The sequence below is a fragment of the Anser brachyrhynchus genome (assembly GCF_964034855.1).
Source record: "Anser brachyrhynchus genome assembly, chromosome: 13".
Lineage (NCBI taxonomy): Eukaryota > Metazoa > Chordata > Aves > Anseriformes > Anatidae > Anser > Anser brachyrhynchus.
Window position 1 is genome coordinate 7,456,626 of NC_137708.1, and position 18,065 is coordinate 7,474,690.

At 43.4% G+C, this 18,065-nt stretch overlaps 1 protein-coding gene across 1 annotated transcript in view; it reads right to left on the bottom strand.

Moving 5' to 3' along the window:
* ZIC3 (Zic family member 3) overlaps window positions 1-18,065 on the bottom strand; it is a 223,401-nt gene that overhangs the window by 143,479 nt on the left and 61,857 nt on the right. Inside the window, exons 11-16 of the mRNA XM_080553641.1 lie at window positions 16,227-16,665; window positions 15,388-15,446; window positions 11,403-14,884; window positions 10,525-10,791; window positions 6,578-6,711; window positions 268-389 (exon numbers count right to left, since the gene is read on the bottom strand). The gene's annotated coding sequence lies outside the window, so the exon portion shown is untranslated. The remainder of the gene's footprint in view (window positions 1-267; window positions 390-6,577; window positions 6,712-10,524; window positions 10,792-11,402; window positions 14,885-15,387; window positions 15,447-16,226; window positions 16,666-18,065) is intronic.

An 18,065-nucleotide genomic window follows, 5' to 3' on the forward strand; every position in this document is an offset into this window, starting at 1 on the left:
GTAAGTTCACCCGCATTTAGGATATATTTTTTCATGGGAAAACAACAGGAGGGGAAATAAACTGCCACTGAACCTCCCCCTGGTTTTTGTCCTGTCTCCACCTTATCTAATAAAATAATTTATTTAGCTGCATTTAGGAAGTGATACACTGGACATCCGAAATACACCTACAACATCGTCTCCTTAAGCCAGTCAGCTGCCCCAGCTACGTACAACAGGATAGCCATCCCCATTCTCAGCAGGCACTCCGCCAGCTCTGCCACCAACCTGATGTGTGGATGGGACAAATAATTTTGCTTCTCCGTGCCACCAGTTCCATTTCCGTCTTTTTCAATCCTAGGCTCTTTGGCAAAGGACTCATATCTTCGTATCTCTCTCTCGGTTTTTAACTGGAGGCAACAAGAAGACCTCAAAGTTTATAAGGGTCATTAGACACTACCACGACATATATAAATAATAATGAGCATTTTAAAATACATACTATTCCTTTAGCTCAGGAAAAAAAAATGATAATGAAAAAATTATGGCAAAGTGAAAAATATAACATCATCAAAATACGCCATAAAGATCCCACAGGGAGAGAAGTATGCATCTGGAGATATCATTTCCCCCCAAAAGTCATGGCTACTGTTTAATGAAGTTGACACACAAATCCACACGCTTGCACTTCTTTTAAAAACAACCCATTTCTCGGAGGTATCATAACAGTTTGTGATCTTGCAGTTGCTATGGCAGCTGCCTGTGTGTTGAACAACAAAGTACTGTGTGTAGTTAGATAAATCTGCTTAAGTTATATCTGTCCCAAGTTCCCAATGCTACACTAAGTTATTATGCGCTCTTAAAAAAAAAAAAAAAAGGAATGCAAATTGAATAAATATGTTTCAACATTGAACAATGATATATAAAAAAATGTCTTCTCCATAAACATTGCCTTTCATGGTATTGTCATCATGTACCTTTGCTGACTTACTCATGTCAAATTCCTACTATGCAATTGCCAAATACATGTAATTTATTCAAATAAACCAAAGTGATATTAGGATGATGTCTCAGTACAATAAAAACAATTGCATGATCTCTTTGCAAGTCCTAAAGTCTAGTAACACAATAGGCTTTTTCTCTCACATTTGGTATCCATTTGCTACATACACACACACACACACACACAAAAAGATGTTTTAATATAAAATAAAACGCCGTGAGATGTACCACTATATCATTCTATGTCTTTCATCTCCTGCCTCTGAGAGCCACAGCATTCCACGGAAAGCAGTCGGCTATTATGGTACCCCAACCATACAGCAAATCCACACCACCCTCCACCAAAAATAATCTCACTGGTGCCCAGGCCCTCGATTTCCTTCCCCATGCCATTGCTTTTCATAACGAACTTCCTGCAGGAACACACACTATTTGCAGTTCATTTGCATACTACAGGGCAAAGCTGTAGCACACTTCACAAGTGCTTCATTTGCTCCAGTTGCTCACTTTATCTCAGCAGGGATAACCAGCATCCAAGCCGAGTGTCTTTTCCAGATGAGAGGTGTCTGCCAGCAACCAGCTGACATTTTTTCATTTTTAAAAATTACCTTTTTTTTTTTTTTGTGGTAATACCTAAGCACAGATCTATTCTGAGAAGGCAGGGGAAAAAAAAAAAAAGATTCTGAGACTATTGAGGAGTGAGGCCAGGATACTATAACAAGAATCATCCCTGCAAAACCACTGAGGTTTACATGCTCTGTTCATTAAAGCAAAGAAAGCTAAGGCAGTATTTCTGATATCCTCACTGATTTCTTTCATACTTTGAAGGCCAGGGTAGTCACATTGTGCACAATTGCTGTTTCTGACAGCCTAACATCATCTGCACTAACAAAACTGGATGTGGCAGAGTCACAGGAAAGTCACACTGCAGACATGGGGAAAGGGGACTCACCATTACCCTAGGTGATGGCACCCAGTCGTGTCTACTCACAGGCTACAGATGCCTGGAGGTGATGGCGGCTTCAGCTGTTGGCACCCACAGGACATAACAAGCAGCCACTTTGCACTAACACAAGCACTCACAAATATGCATGTGCATGAAAGCAAACATTCTGTAATTCTCACACCAAAACTAGATGGCTTCAAAGTCTGTAGAAGAGCCGGAAAACCCTCTGGAAGGCAAAGTCTTGCTCTTAATGGCGCGGTATTATTTTGAGCCAAACAAGTGTACCAGTATAATTTTGAAGACACCCTTTCCCCACTTAACACAGTGTCCCCAGAGAGCTGAGAGCAGCTGAAGTCTATCGAGGCGAAAACCAGCCAGGCTAGCTCTGCCTTCCCAAACACACAGGGTCTCTCACGTGTCCTGACAGCAAGCACTGCAGCACTCCAACATGCTGAATGGCGAGGAGCTTCACCTTTTACTGCTCTTCCACTGACGCCACAAAACCAGATGAAAGAGTTGGGTTTATCTTTACATTTTTATGACTTTTCCCACCCCTTTGCTACGATGCTTGCAGCATTTCTCACCCCCGCAACTGCACAGTGACCGACCCTATAGGAATGCCAGTGCCCAGGAGGGCAGAGTTGAGGTTGCTATGACAACTCTACCTCCAAATTTCCTGGCCTCCATGCATGTAACATATTAACCTTATCACTTAATTGCTAGATATGTTTCAGGGTGGCACACGCTGGGAGGCAGCAGTGGGATGCCTGTGTCGCAGCCCACGTCACAGACGTACGACGCAGGAGGAGGTGCGATGGAGAGCCTGGCACTTCGCCTCCTCCCACCAAACCCACTGCTCACAACTCCCATCCAACACTGCCACAAGAGAAAACAAACCACGCACCTCCTGTTGATCCCAAAACTCCTGAAGCACATGACTCCTCCAAAAACTTCTTGTTTTCAACACTCCTCCTCTGTACGGAACTTGAGATTAAAAGTCCACTTTGGCCCCAGGAAGTACTGTGCAGAGCTCCTTGGGCTTGGGAACTATTAAAGCTGGCAATTGATTTTGTTGGCTCTGTCATTTTCTTGACCATCTGCAGGAGTGAGACCCAACCACTTATCTTTTTTTTTTTTCCTCAGCCATTTATTATGAGCACATAGGGGAAGGAGAGAAGTGGGAGGAATCTATTTATTTGCTGACCACTTTAACTTGTTTATTCTAGAAAATAGTACCTAAACACATTTTCCAAGAAAACAGCATGACACTAGCTACCATAGGAGCAGGTGTGGAGATCTCTTTGCTCAGGAACTTTCCACAGGCTGGCAGAAAGACTAGCTTTTGGCTGTAAAGACACCTGAACCAATACAAAAATAAGAATATGTGAGCTTATTTGCTGTTAGAGTGACCAGTAACTCCCCACCAAATCACTTAAATCTATAAGGCTACTGCAGTATTACATACAAGATACTTCCATCCATTGCTTAACAGTCCCACCACAATTTTCTGATTTCCAGTGTACTGCTGTATGCTATTGTTGTACATGTAACAAATCAACGTGTTCTATAAAAACTACTATTACAGAAGCAGAATTCACTTCTACATTCCTAACAGTGTCTACTACCAAGGCTGTGTTTTCTCTGTGAAAAATAAGCCTCTCTACTGTGTTGAAAGTGGCCAGGTCACACCAGATTAGAAAGTGCCAGAAGCAAAGGGGGCTTTCACCAGCTTTCTTTGGACATGGCTAATTTTATTTCCAAGAAAACCCAGGACCAAATGGCAAAGGCTAAAATTTGCAAGCTGGTTAAATTTGGCTGGCTCTGTTCCCATTGTGCGTCCCCATCACGGTAGATCTTTCTATTTTCTAGATGTTATGGGCAATAAATATTTACATGAAGGTCATTAGGGCTTGGTGAATCCTGACAGAAGGGCAATATATCATCCCTCAGCCAGCAGCATCCCGCAGAGAAATGGGTCCAGTAGTACACAAGATGCGTGAGATGCCCTAAGCTGGAAAGGGCAAATTCCCAACGCTCAGCTCTGTTAACTCGCACATACTGTACAGCTCATCTTAGATACTAGTATAAGGGCAAAGAAACTGAGTGCCCAATGCTAACCTGAACCCACCAGCAGAAACAAACCATTCCAGCTGACAAAACCTCACCTCAGATGTGCTTGGTACAAACAGCTCACAGAGCAAACACTATCACACAGCCTTCACTGGGCAAGGGTATTTAACAAGGAGCTGAATGTGCGCGGTAGGACTGTTGGAGAAGAGCAAGGCAAACGCAACAGTTCCCCTTAAAACCCAAACCTTTTATGTTTAGCAGCATAGATAAGAAGCTGCAATTACACAGCAGTCTTCCAGGTGGAGTGGAAAGCACAATGAGCAGCCCTTGCAGGGATACTGCAGCAAATACCCACTGGGTATTGCAAACGGAGAAGCTGTGGCAGCCAGGTTCCTTCCACAGCCAATTCTCCAGTCACTTTGGGCTGTGAAGCAAATAGAAAGAAATGCAGCAGCACACTTCCAGGTTGCGTTTACACTGGGCACTGTTCGGATGACCAAAAGGAACTCGGATAAGATGATAGCCTGGCATCACCCTTTTTTAAAAATTAGTGCCTGAACGTGCATATGAAGCACAAGGAATGTGTCTCCCTGCATTTGCTATGCCACAGCTCTGCTATGAAAAATGGGTAGTAGAAAAAAGACTACACTGCTTAACAAACCTGCCTGCTCTGTTCATCCCCTCCTCTCTCCTCTGACACTACGTGCTTCCACCCCTTCATTCAGCCCCTCATAAGACCTCTAGATGTCTCTTAAGTTCATTTATACGCCTCTGCTTCACTGCCTTCACTTGGCAGCCTCGCTGTTTACTGCACTCTGAAGCAAACAGCTCCACTGATTCTCACGTTAAAAGTAGCTTGCAGTGGACACTTCACCTCCTCAGCAGTGCACTTCCACCGACCCCAGCTCAGGAAGTCACTTGAGCATGACCAAGTGGAACCAGCTCATGCCCCAGAAGGGAACACAGGAGGGAGGGAAGGAAAGCACTGAGATTTCCATGGGGCACTTCACTTCTGTGGGTCACTGCTGAGGCAGACACTCTCCAGCAGAGCTCCCGGCAGGACTGGGGCCCTCCCCTCCACAAATCTTCACGGTCAAAATGTTCCAAAACCTTTGTTTCAAGGCTCTCTCACCCTTTGCCCTGTGCAGAGACGTGATCATATTCCTCTTTCTCCACCACCCTCTTTGCTCCTTGAAGTTGACACGTCTCCCCTTCCACCACAAACCCGCCCCGAGAACATCCTGCCTAAAACCCACACGGCCCACGAGGTGAACCCTTTGGGGCTGGCCGTGCTGTCCCCAGGAAAACCTGATGCCGCGGATCACAGCTCTGCCTCCTTGCAGGGACTGCAGCAGAGTTGTGATGTGTGCTTTCCTCTGCGGATATACCCCATTAACCTGTTTGCCTATTTTACTGCAACTATGTAATAGTCTGATAGCCGCAAGGATTTTTCTATAATAATCTCTAAATCCTCTCACACCTGCCTCCTGCTAAAGTAGTCCCTTATCCATGCAGACACACACTCGGTACATCACCTCTCTGTCCATTCTTATTGCTGTAGTCATTTGGACAAATAGTCTTCAGCTACCTGCAAAATTAGGGCAATAGCCACTCAAACCTGGTTTTAATAACGAATTATAAATTACCCCACAACCCTACATATGGAAAAGACAATCTGCACAATATTCACTCCTTTCTCAGCCAGCCACTGCCTCCTCATCTGTAAAATGGGGCAATCGCACTTTGTGCATCTGAGTGACAGTGTTTGCAAACATCAAGAAACAACTCCACAGAAGCCAAAAGGGAGTACTCTATTTGCATGCAAATTCATGTAAAAAATTAATCCTCACATGGTTCCAGAAACATGATGCATACAAATACATTACTGCAAGCCTGAGAAATTTAGCTTAAGAAATTCAGCCAGCTGTTTTCTACACTAAATGTAGGGAAAAAAAATAAAAAAAAAATCTGACTGTGCCTTACTTTCTTTAACTGTTAACTCCTCATTCTAAATCTAATATTGATCCTTAATTTTCCATTTGCATTTTGACTGCAAGAGAGCAGGGGACAGACAGGAATGGCAAAGACAATCCATTTATTTCACTCTTTCTTCATTCCTTGGGTCAGCTACTCCCTCTCTGAATCAGTGCTAGACCTGCTTGAATAGCTGAGAATGAACCTTCCACAAAGTGTGGATTTACTTTTACTAAATCCTCTAAGTATTAAAGCTCTTCACACCATTTGGTCTTGAAGTGATGCAAGAGCGAGGTGTGGACACCAGTGACAATAAAGAACCATCTGGCAAAGTGAACTCCAGGCAAACAATGACAAGCACAAATGAAAAGAATTGCAATGATTTCCACAAACATGTGAAATACTATAAACTGTGTGACTTAGCAGCTTCCTCCTCCTAGCAAGTAAATAAACATGTCTGCAGTAGGCTGTTTGGTTCTGCCTTTTATATGAGCTGAGAATAAACAGAGACTACCAAATTTGCATTTTGCCTCTAAAAAAAATCTATGCAGATTGGTGAGCAAGGGGGAAAAAAGGCGAGAAAGAAAGAAAAAAATAAGAACTAACCAGACTTCACTTTTTCTTGGTTCTTTACTGTCAGGGTGATGTACTGGAAGTCTTTATTTCTTTCAGCTTGGGCCCCTCAGTAGCTCATTCTCCATCCAGCCTGTTCTCATGCCTTTCTTATCACCTGCTGAGGCCTTGATCATGGACAGAGCAGACAAGCAGCAGGGGACAATTAGAGAGGAGTTCAGACTTTGATCATTTGACCATATGTGAATACAACAGCTGACCACATGTTTTAAAAGACAACTAACTTAAAAGTATTAAAAAAATCACAAAGCAGGCATAGATACTTAAATTTACATTTTAATTATCTGGCACAATGGTGCATTCAACTTTTCAGAATATTGAATTTTTTCTCCCTAAATGTACACATCTCCAAAAGGAAAACCAGCACTTTTCTGCTTCTCCAGAGTCTGAATAAGCACACTTTCACTAAAATAAATATTTGGATCATTTGAAAAATAAACATATCTATCTAGTAACCGGCGGTTCCTACTGACAGATAAATTCACAAATAATTTCTGCCCTACAGACAGCCCAATTTAAATGGAATAACCCACTATTACTTTCAATTTAAAAATACCATGCATTCAATAGTACAGACATAACACCCTATAGTACTTACATTAGCTTTTTTTTTTTTTTTTTTTTTTTTTTAGAACCTGTTAGCCATGAAAACTTAATGCAGGAATACAACAGGATTTAAATGTTCAACTAGTGGAGGGGTTCATTTCTGACCACACATCTGCCTGCTTTTTCTTTAAGAAAAAAAATCCTCATTCGCACGATGGCATTGCTTTTGTTAAAACTTTAAGCTAGCAAAGTAGAATGGGTCCAGTTGTGAGCAGTTTAACTGCAATCACCTGACCCCAAGTATTTGAAAAAAAAATCCTTGTTGGAAATTTTTGTATACAATAGAAGCTTTATCATCATTTGTGGAGATATAGCATGTACTTATCTTCTGCACCTACCAGGTAATTAACATATTCATGAAATAGCTATTTACTCTCAAATAGGAGGATAATAGAAAAATAACACTAATTGTTTTGACAGCAGTTTGCTTAGGAGTTATCTACGGCAACAAATGTTTCTTTTGTAGCTGTAGGAAGACAGAAATGTTTCTTTCTGTAAACACTTCTGACTTCAAGTTTTCCTCTCTCTGACTTTTGGACACGTCCAAGGAAAAACTGTGGAGTCAGTGAAAAGAGGAGGAGTAGGATTTAACATTTAAATCATATTTAATTTTATTTGGATAATAAATGTTTGCATATTTTTTCTTTATGATGAAAACCACAGTGTATAACAACATTTTGGAAAATAAGATGTAACGTGTTTTGCAAATACAAGCAGAAACAACTATACCGCATGCTAACTAAATGAAACAATGCTACTTAATGGTGCATGAAGGGTGTGTGCATAATTTTTTAAGAGGCTTGGGCTATTACGACGCACAATCTTTCAAAGGCTATTTTTTATGTTTCTCTGACTAGACTATAAAATGTCTCCTTCCTGGACCAAGTCTGCTCCTAATGAGGACAGAGGGGTGAGTGCTGACACCAGGTCGGCGAGCATGCTCTGCCTTTGGGTTGCTGCCACAGCAGGAGAGCGCAGCGGCAACCCACCTGCAGGATCGGGGCCTCCAGCAAGAAGGGCACGTGCCAGTGGGGCAGCTGCACCTCCTGCTCGGCCACACTAACCCCAAAGTGTCACCGGCTTCTGCAGCTCTTCCCAGCGCCACATCACACACACCCACGCAGCAAGCGACGCCCCAAGGTGGCCCCAAAAGTGACCAAGGCCACCCCAGCAAGCGGCCACCTCTCACATAGTCTCAGCTCCACAGGCTGCCAACGCCACCCTGCCAGCCTCATGGGCTGACTCAGACCCACCATCAGCTAACAGCAACCCAACCGTGCAGGACAGGGACGTGACGGCCATGTTAATGACACGTTGCGTCTCCTTGCTGGGGCTTGGAGCCAGAGAAGGAACGCAGCGTGCAGCTGGAAGAGGGGAGTACGCTCAGAGAATCAAAAAGGAAACCTCTCCAAGCCTGGCGGCTTATCAAAAGGAAAAAATAATCAGTGCAATATTTGTCTGCAGCCCACCAAGCCTCTCTCACTCCTACTGGTGAATTAGAAGATATTAAAGCTAATCAAATATGAATTATCAGCAAATTTGCCGCTTGCTTTGCAGCCTGGGGCTGGGAGGTGAGTGGCAGAGCGTTGAAGGGCTTCCCCAGGTTACCCTGGAAGGAATTCGGGTTTGTTTTTAAAACCGAAGTTCGCCTTCTCAGCACCACACAATGGCTCCAGCACTCAAAAGCAATTGTTCTCACTGAGAATCTTCCTGCACCTAAGGGCTCTCCGCAATAAAATATGAATGCAGTATTAATTAAATATAGATGCAATTTCCTCCTCCTTTTTCTCCTTAGCTGCTATCAAGAACATTAGTGCAGGTGCCTAAGGAAAGCATTGCTAACGGAGAACAGCTGCCACACTAATTAAGCACCGTGGTCTATCGGCCAGGCATGGGCCCAGAAAGCAGCCACCTGACTTCTCCTCTCCCAGCTCTCACACAGTGGCTCTGGGCATGTGTCTGCAGCTCGTGCTCGGCCAGGTGCTCTGCTCGGTCAACTTTAAGCACAGGAGAAGCCACTGTTGACTTCAAAAGAATGGGATTACCACTGACCTCCATGGGGTTTGATCTAGCTCCTTAAACGCAGTGAGCATTGTCTCTATACTGAAGACACTACTAATTGTTCGAGTTTGCAACGCATTTGGAGATATGCTTGGCAGCATTGCCATCTTTGGGAAATACTGGCGGAAAGCTACTGCCAAGGAATAGTGTCGCTGTGTGTTAGCTGCCAAAAATTCCTGCCCCAGCAGACAGTCTGCTCAGAGCGCGCTAACAAAACAAAGCAACCCCTGAGCCAATGGCTGTATTTTAGACTGCTGGGCTCATCCCCACCTTAGAGCCACAGAAAAGCAGGGGAATCGGTGAGGGGGGAGACATCAAAACCCCTCCAAGAACTGCAAATTCAGTGAGCAAGAGGGAAGGATCCTGCCATTAAGACATCATTTGCTTCCACTGCCAGACTAAGCGGACTTCAACCTACACCTCTGTCCTGGCTGAACAATTCTATAGATGCTTTTTACATCTGTAATTGTACCACTGGGACAAAATTGATTTTAAAATAATATTCAAAATTGAAGAGGCGAGATCAGGGACAGGGCATGACAGGGACCTTGCAGTCCGCTGGCTACAACATTCACGTCTGAATGGGGAGACTTGCATTCCCAGTGCTGCCCCATGGCTAACAAACCATTGCCTGGGATGCCATTTTCTGTACCACAGCCTTCCTCCACCACCACCGCCGCCGCCTGCTCCCACTTTAGCCAATTACCATTGAACGTTCTCCATCTGTACAACAGGATTGATGGTACTTCCTGACCCCACAGGTATGCATGTGTGAAGATAAATATATTAAATATTGGGAGACATTCAGGTCCTGGGCCAATGGGAACCATATAAGTGCCAAAGAGACTAAGATAAATGAGGGCCATATAAATAGATGGCTAGAGAGCTGCAGCCCTCAGGCTACAGGCAAGAAAGGGACAGAGGCAGAGACTAACACAGCAAAACCGTGGGAAAGAGCCCAGTTTGAAGTACATAACGGAGCATGCGACTGCCAGGAGAACGCAGAATAAAGCCGAACTCCCTCACATTGGGAAACTGTGCTGACACCCTGCCATCAGCATGCAGCCCATGGAGGAGGAGGTGGGGTTGTAAAAAAAAAAAAAAAAAAGTAAGCCTCGCTTTAGATCAACAGCTGGATAATGGAGCCTGGTCACATGCATAAACCCTCCCATGGCTTCTGGAGAGACAGCAGCAATGTAAAATGAACCGCTGCACTCAACACTGCTCTCCTAAGTGACAGGTCCTGGGCTCACCTGGCAGTAATCCCTCTCTTGCCACAGGCAGATTGAGCAGGGAAGAAGCAAGGGCTGAGCAAGCAGAGGCCGCCCCACTCACTCCACGCGTGGCTGCACGGCACAAGGACAGGCACTGGGGGTAGATCCATCCCCTGCTCTGCATGCCCGGTCTTGGGTGGACTTCAGTCTCCAGCTCTGTCAATCCAGCTGCGAAACACACTTCTTAAAGTGTCATAAATCATAAAACGCATCTCCCCTTCAGATCCGCTGCCTCTTCTGCAGCTACTGAGGAGGAAAAAAGGCACCTGGGAGAAATCTGGCCCACGAAGGTTCACAGAAGACTGCACACAGTGTCTTGCTAGCAAAGAAAGAAAAGAGAACAGAGGAAAGGTAGAGACTGTAAGAGGTTAGAGGGAAAAGCAGAAACACCCTTTGAGAGCTCCCTGAGCTTTTCTGCCTGGCAAGCTTTGGAGATGTCTCGCAGCTTTCAAGAAGGCGGATGCAGCATTTTTCAGGAAGAAAAAAAAATAATAATAACATAACATCGAAGGGCCACAGATTCTAACCACGAATGTATTTATGAAGGAAATATGATGATGATTTTGCCACAGTGGGTCTTTAAAGCACCTCCCATGCCCCCAGCTGGCTAAGCAAGGGGAGAGACTAACAGGATCTATTCTCAGTTTCTTCACTGCTAAGCCCTGATAACTGTTAAAGCAGCCTCTCTTCTGGGCTATATTATTTAACATATTTATTAAGGCAGTATCCAGAGGCCCTCCCAGGTCCTGGATAATGTACTGACATGCTGATTGTCCCACCTCCAAAGATATTTAAAGGCAAACCACAAAGTATAGCAAAGGAGTGGGAACTGGTAAAGGGGTAAAAACAGAAAATACCTCTTTAAAATTGCAGCGGCTGAGAGCAGTCACACAGTTGATTAAAGGATGGGACAGGCATTTTAGTGAGAGACCTCTGTCTAATTAGCTTATCAAAGCATAGGTTCATACACACCTATGTGGGAACCAAACTGATAACAAAGCTTCCCAGACTAGCAAAGACCTAACAGAAACTGAAGTTAAACACAGCCAGGCTAGGCTAGAATTCATTCATTCACCACAGGTGATAGCAATGCAGATCCATTGCCACAGTTTCTCAAAGAAGACAAGGCAAATTGTCTAGAAAAGTACCCTCATTCAGAGAGAAATTAATTCTTTTCAGGAAAATCCTATTGCCTATTTTGTAGAGGTGATCAGACAGCGTGATCACAGTAGAATTAAATACAAATTTCTCTGCACTCCACGGATTAATCCAACTTAAAAGCATTTAATAGCAAGGTAAAGCATAACCAAAAAAAAAGCCAAAAAACAAAACTACTAGAATGCAGCAACCATACATATTTGCTCCTGTTTTATTTTAGGGAGAAGAACAGGATTTGCATTGCTCTCCAGGGTCTCAAACCACTTTAAGATAAAAATGAAGTTCCTCAAATATTCCAGACTGAAATATACTCGTACTTAGTTTTTGCCCGGGGCTTAGAAAACTTCCCAGCACTGCCACTCCCTGTAGGTCTTCAGTTTAAACACTCCCTCAACTCTCCCAAGAAAAGGGAAGAGATCTGAAGTCACTGAAATTGATGTAGATGCAAAGCAGAGGAAGCTTTTTCTAGGAGAACTGATCATCCTTGATGCAAGAGACTGATGCAGCAAAGCCAGTAAAAGCAACATTTTCATGCACCGTACTAAACTGTTTTCCCCACAATCTCATACACGGCTGAAATCTGTTGTACTCATTATTTCCAGTATTCCTGCAGCGTAAAAGTTATCTGAAGCAGAAGAAAGAACACACAGTAGCAAAATCCAGCAGCTAACCTTACTTTGTTTTTAAAAACATAACAAATCAAGCTTTTCACCTAGACTTAGCCAAAGATGTTCAGAAAAAAAAAGGGTTATAATACACAGTTGCTTAAGCCTAAGGAGCCATTTATGATATTAAAGAAATGATCCCTTCACTGACTAGGGTTTTTGCATTTTTAGAAAAAAGCATGTGAAAGGACTGCTAGCCAGGAAGATCTTTGACAAACCACTCTGAGGCTGCAACTGGAAGGGCGTTTGGTTTAAAAGAGAAAGGTATTATGTACCACCGTCTTGGAGATGGTCGTTTGTTATTAATCTTGAAAGAGAGCCCAGCACACAGGGAGGCAGAAGCCCCCACATCCAGTCCCACCACTTCTGCTCTGCACGGCTTTGATTAAATCCACCTCCAATCCCTTGAATGTAAAATAGGGATAACAACATGGCACTCCAGGGCCTGTGGTGAGGATCCCTGGACCGCACGTTCTTGCTTTCTGCCCAGCAAAAGGGACCACAGGAGAAACAATCTCTCACCCTCACGTTGTAGTGGGACGCAATTCAGTAGCTCTTGAAAGTTTAGTTCAGTTTTTCTCTCCCCTCAAGACCAGCAAGGCTGTGCCCAGTCCTCAGCCACTTGCAGGAAAGCAAATAGGAGGACTGCACCCTCCAGGCATCTCGCGGACCCAAGGCAAGTAGTGCTCGTGGCTAAGGGGAATGGAGTACCCTGGCACGTTAGAGCTGCATCCCTGTGCAGCTACGCTGCCCCAAGGGCTGGTCCGCTAATTCAGCTGGTCCCTGATCATGCCGCGGGCTTATACAGAACTCATTTCCCTTTGTTTGCCCTCGCAGGCCCAACAGCAGCATACAATGAAAGGGCACATCCCCAACAGGGTCAAGTGAGCCAAGACAATAGGGAAAACGAGACACAGAGATCTCCCCTTTGTGGTGTTACTCTTGATTTTTCAAGCGTCCACAGTTACAGAAAGAAGGCTATAAATTTTGAGGAGAAATGGAAACTTGGATCTTCTCCCAATTTTTATGGTTTTTCTTTTTTTTTTTTCTGTTTTGGATTTTTTTTTTTTAAGGAGAGGGAGACAAAGAAACAAAATTATTGGTGTTTGTTCTTTGCTGTTTTCATATTTTAGAAACCCAGACTAAAAATAAGCATGGCTAATAGGATCTGTCAGCCTTCCACCACATCTCTCTGGCTCTTCTAAGCAACGCACACCGTCACACAGCTCCCAGTGCTGTCCAAAGGAGAAATCATGGCGGAAGGTGAAAGCACGGTAGAGGCTGTGGGAATTGGAAACCTCCCACACCGGTGGATCCCTAACAACAGTGATCCTGGTCCAGATCACCAGAACCCTGAGCCAAATCACCCCAGACCAGAGACACCCCTGGCAGGCAGCTGAGAGAGGCTCTCTGTGGCCCAGCCACCGCTAGAGGAGGTCAGAGTGCCACATAGAGAAGGGGTGCAACACTCCCAAAGCTGTGGGAGACAAACTACTGCCGGAATTATAATAAGTAGACTTTGCACTCTCTTTTTACCTTTCATGTTTCTATAACAGAGGAGTCTCCTTAATTTTACTGAGATTCAGCACTAGCAAACGAGAGAGGGGAAAAAATAATCAAGGCATCTCCAAATTTTATTTAAGACCCAGAGAATCCTGAATCAGTATTCCTTACTTCTAGACAATAGTCGTCATTAATGACACTAAATAATGATGTCTCAGAGAATTTCAGAAGCAGAAATCAAGACAGTAGCCTTTTTTCTTTTTAAACAAAAGCTGAAAGTTTATGTTCCTTGTATTCCTTTCTGTTTCCCTCACAGAAAAATATCAAAAACATGAGCTGAATGCAAAATAAAAACTGGCAAAGCAAGACAACAGGACAGCATTCAAAATAGCTCCAATTTAAACATAAAAGATAATCTTCCCACTTTTAAAACCATCTCATCATTTTGGGTGGACCTGATTGCTAATTTTCAAGTACACAGGACTGGCTATTTTGTGGGCAAGGCTATGACACTGGCAGAACAGGAAAAAAGCTATCATTTAGGAAGACATCAAGACTGCAGACTTCAGCCAATTTGAGCCTGTGGCTGCAGTTTCAGAGTCACACCGTGTTTACCTTTCAAGTATTCTTAGAGCCTTTAAAAGGAGCAGTATGGTTGCTAAAAACTTCAAGCCTACCTTTCCAAAGGATACATTTGACTGCATCCTACTTCGTATGGTGATATGCTGAGATTAAATTCCTGGCCATGCTTTGAGCGTGTTAAAATCCAAGATTCCATCACACTGAAAGGCTCACCAAAGACGCAAGACTCACCGTTATGTGTTATCGCAGTATGGAGCGCTGCTTCAAGGACAGCTGATGGTTTCATTCTCTGTAGGAGATGCTTGGATGGAGTTCCTGAATAAGGGCCACTCCAGCCAGTCAAGAAGCACATCACAAAAACAACTAGTCCTAGAGCTCTGTTACAATCCCCAGAAAAGGAAAATTCCCATGGTAATGCCTTAAGAATTCAGCTGGAGAGAATAGGAAAGCGTGTATTATTAAGTAACTGTCAACAACATGAGCAAGCATTATGCATTATGCCAACTAGGAGTCTAATTATGTCTATATACACAGACACATACACAAACACACACAGGCATATACGTATACATCTAGGTAGAACAGCTTCTACTTTTCCACACTGCAACTCCTTCAATTCTTTCCACTTAGGAAGCCCATGCTAAGATCTCTCTATCCCTTTTTGAAAGAAAAGGCCTGATTAAAAACAAACAAACAAACAAACAACTTTATGTTGTGAAAGCCTGTCCTTCTGAAAAAATATATCAACTACAGCCTTAAAGCCTGCAGCATTAGACTGGAACTTCAACAGAAGCAAACAATATATGTAGGTATGTACATATACATATTAAGATAAGTATATGATTTATCATAGGCATTATGCAGGGGCACAAGAAAAAAGAACCAATTACAAGACAAAAACATTGGTGTTTTTTTCTATAAGACAAAAACATACTGAATTTTAAAATCTTGGAGAATAAGGTATCTCCCAGCCTCCAGAGAGTTTTCCCGCCTCTGAAACGAATTACAGAAGCCAGAACACAAGAATTAGGAGATAGTAGAGCACTACTTTCTAAAATGCATTTGAAATACTAACAGCCAAACTAGATTACGAGTGAACTTTATCACAAGAAAATATTTTCTGAAATATAACATAACACAATGGTGACTATTTCTGAACTTTAAATAAACAGTACTACTTAACCGTAAAATAAACTCTACAGACTCTTGCAAATAGCTCCATCAACTTGCATTAAACAGCATACATGTCTTGTGGCAAGAGGTACACCATATTCAGTGCTGAACTTAGCTATTTTAAAAATTAATTAGGCAATTATACTCATGGGGAAACTGTTCTAGTAATTTAGCTGCTTAATCAAATCCCAGGTACCAAATTATGGACCTGATCCTGCAGTTCTTATTCAAGTCAAACTCCTATTGATGTCAGTGGGAGTTTTGCCTAATTAAAGATCAGGACATACGCGTGTGCGAGCTTGCTTTTAAACGACGGCTTTGAATTTAGTCTTAGGAATACGACTATGGCTTTGAATCCCAAATCGCTGCCTACAAGTTTCTCACGTGAGACTATGGGTATATTAATATATATTTTTCCTAAGTCTGGCTCAAATTAACTTCCAACAAAAGTCTAGAGATTTAGCTAAATTCTTACAAGGCCCAATGGCAAACTGACCTAGTTTTGATTTTTATTTTTTTTTTAAACCAATTAGATCCTGTTACAAAGCAAGAAGAAGGGTGTAAAAATATTGACTATGAAAGATGCTCAGCAACACTTACTGGGTTTGTATCATTGTTCTGCTCCTCTCAGTCCACACAACTGTCTCCACAGTGCTAGATGAGTAACTTTGCTTATGTTGTTCCAAAAGAGACCAGCTCAAACGCGAGAATTGTGGGTGATGTGCCCAACTCTCTTCTGAACAGGCTGTAATACCAAGAAGCAAAGAGGAGTATTTGGGGGGCAGCAGTTGGAAGAGGGTTCATCCTGAAGCTTTCCATGCCAGTCCCCAACTGCTTTGCGGGGTGCACTTTGGGCAGGAGCAGGCTGTGCTCATGGGGTCACACCAGAGAACTGTCTTCACCCCTGGCTGCTCATTCTTATGCTCCTGACTATATCAAACCTGATGCCTTCTGAGCGGCTGTACTGACATACTCTGCTGATCTTGCCTCTTAGATGCCTTGGTGATGTGTCAAGGGGCATACGCTGAAGCGTCACAAGCTGGGAAAAGGTAAACCAGATTCAGTCAACAAGAGATGAGTCTGGTGGAGCAGAAGATTGCTAAACACTGACAGTTGCCTGATTAGTATTAAATTCTTAAAGGGAAACCCCTGTCTGCCAAAAAGCATGGGAGTGGGCCTATATCCCACATACTCTCTGCTCAGTGGTGAGGAAAAGCAAACCTCTTTTCCATTTAAGCAAAACAGGAAAAGCATTTGCCAGAGAGCACTGGGTTGTCTGCTCACTTGCTAAGTTACATCTTTAAAGTGGGAAGGACAAGAGCTCGTGTGTCTGAAGATAGAAGGAAATCACACTTCTGTCTAATATACTGAGGCAATTGACCATGAAAAGGTTACATGTTAGGAAATAATTATCTCTAGACACAGCTACTGACAGGGTCAGCGTCCACAAGGATTATTTCCTCCCAGCCCAGCGCCTGCTGCCTAGAAGGGAGGTGGGTCTCGACGAGCCATATCCTGCACGGCTCCCTGGCCCCACATTCCACTGATGCTAATGGCACTTGTGCACTGAGTGGCCCAGCAGCTGAAGCAGATAACCAGGAGCGAAGGGGTTAAGTGCCTGTCACAATAGAAACCTCTGGGGGCACTTGACCTTTTCACATTTTTTATTCAGGAATGAGCATTTTGTGCCTGTTTGAGGAAGTTCATCTACATTTGTCCTCATTCTTCACTCTGTTTGCGTATTGTCCCTTCCCTTCACTCAATGCCCGAGTGTCCCATTAAGTACTGAGCAACCTCTGTTGATGAATATGAATTTAGGGCAAAGTTACAGAGGGGACACAAATACTCCACATTGATCAAGTGACTTGCAAGGAATTTTAACATATTCAAGGCATATGTTCCTGCTGAATAGCTTCCTACACATATAATACTCACCTGTCAGTACGTTCATGTGAAGAGGAAGAAAATCACACTTATATGAGCAGAAGCACTACGCAGGCTGGAACAAGACTGACAAGAGCATTAGGTGTTTAAATACTGAAAAATTCTAGCACAGGGCACTGACTTTCACATGCAAAACAGTGTGCCCCTCAAGACAAGGCTCGGTGATACCTGCCCTTGGTCTTTCATTCGGCAGTTAGACTATGAACTCCCCTGTCCCTAGAGAGAGGGTCTGCAAACCTCTCTGGCAGCAAATCAGCCAAGGAATCTAAATCCAGAATGAGTTTGTCACCGGCTGTTTCATTTAGAGGCAGATATTCTAAAAAGGTAAAAGCAATATTCAAGAGCTTGATCCTGCTGGGATCAAGGAGAATTTTGCATTGGCTTAAATAAGAACGGTCTCTAGTCTCCAAGCACGTGTGTCCAATTTGTTAATGTTTTGGGTTCAAATAAAAAACAAATCTCCAGTCTTCCCTGCATGGGAGTCTTAACCGCATT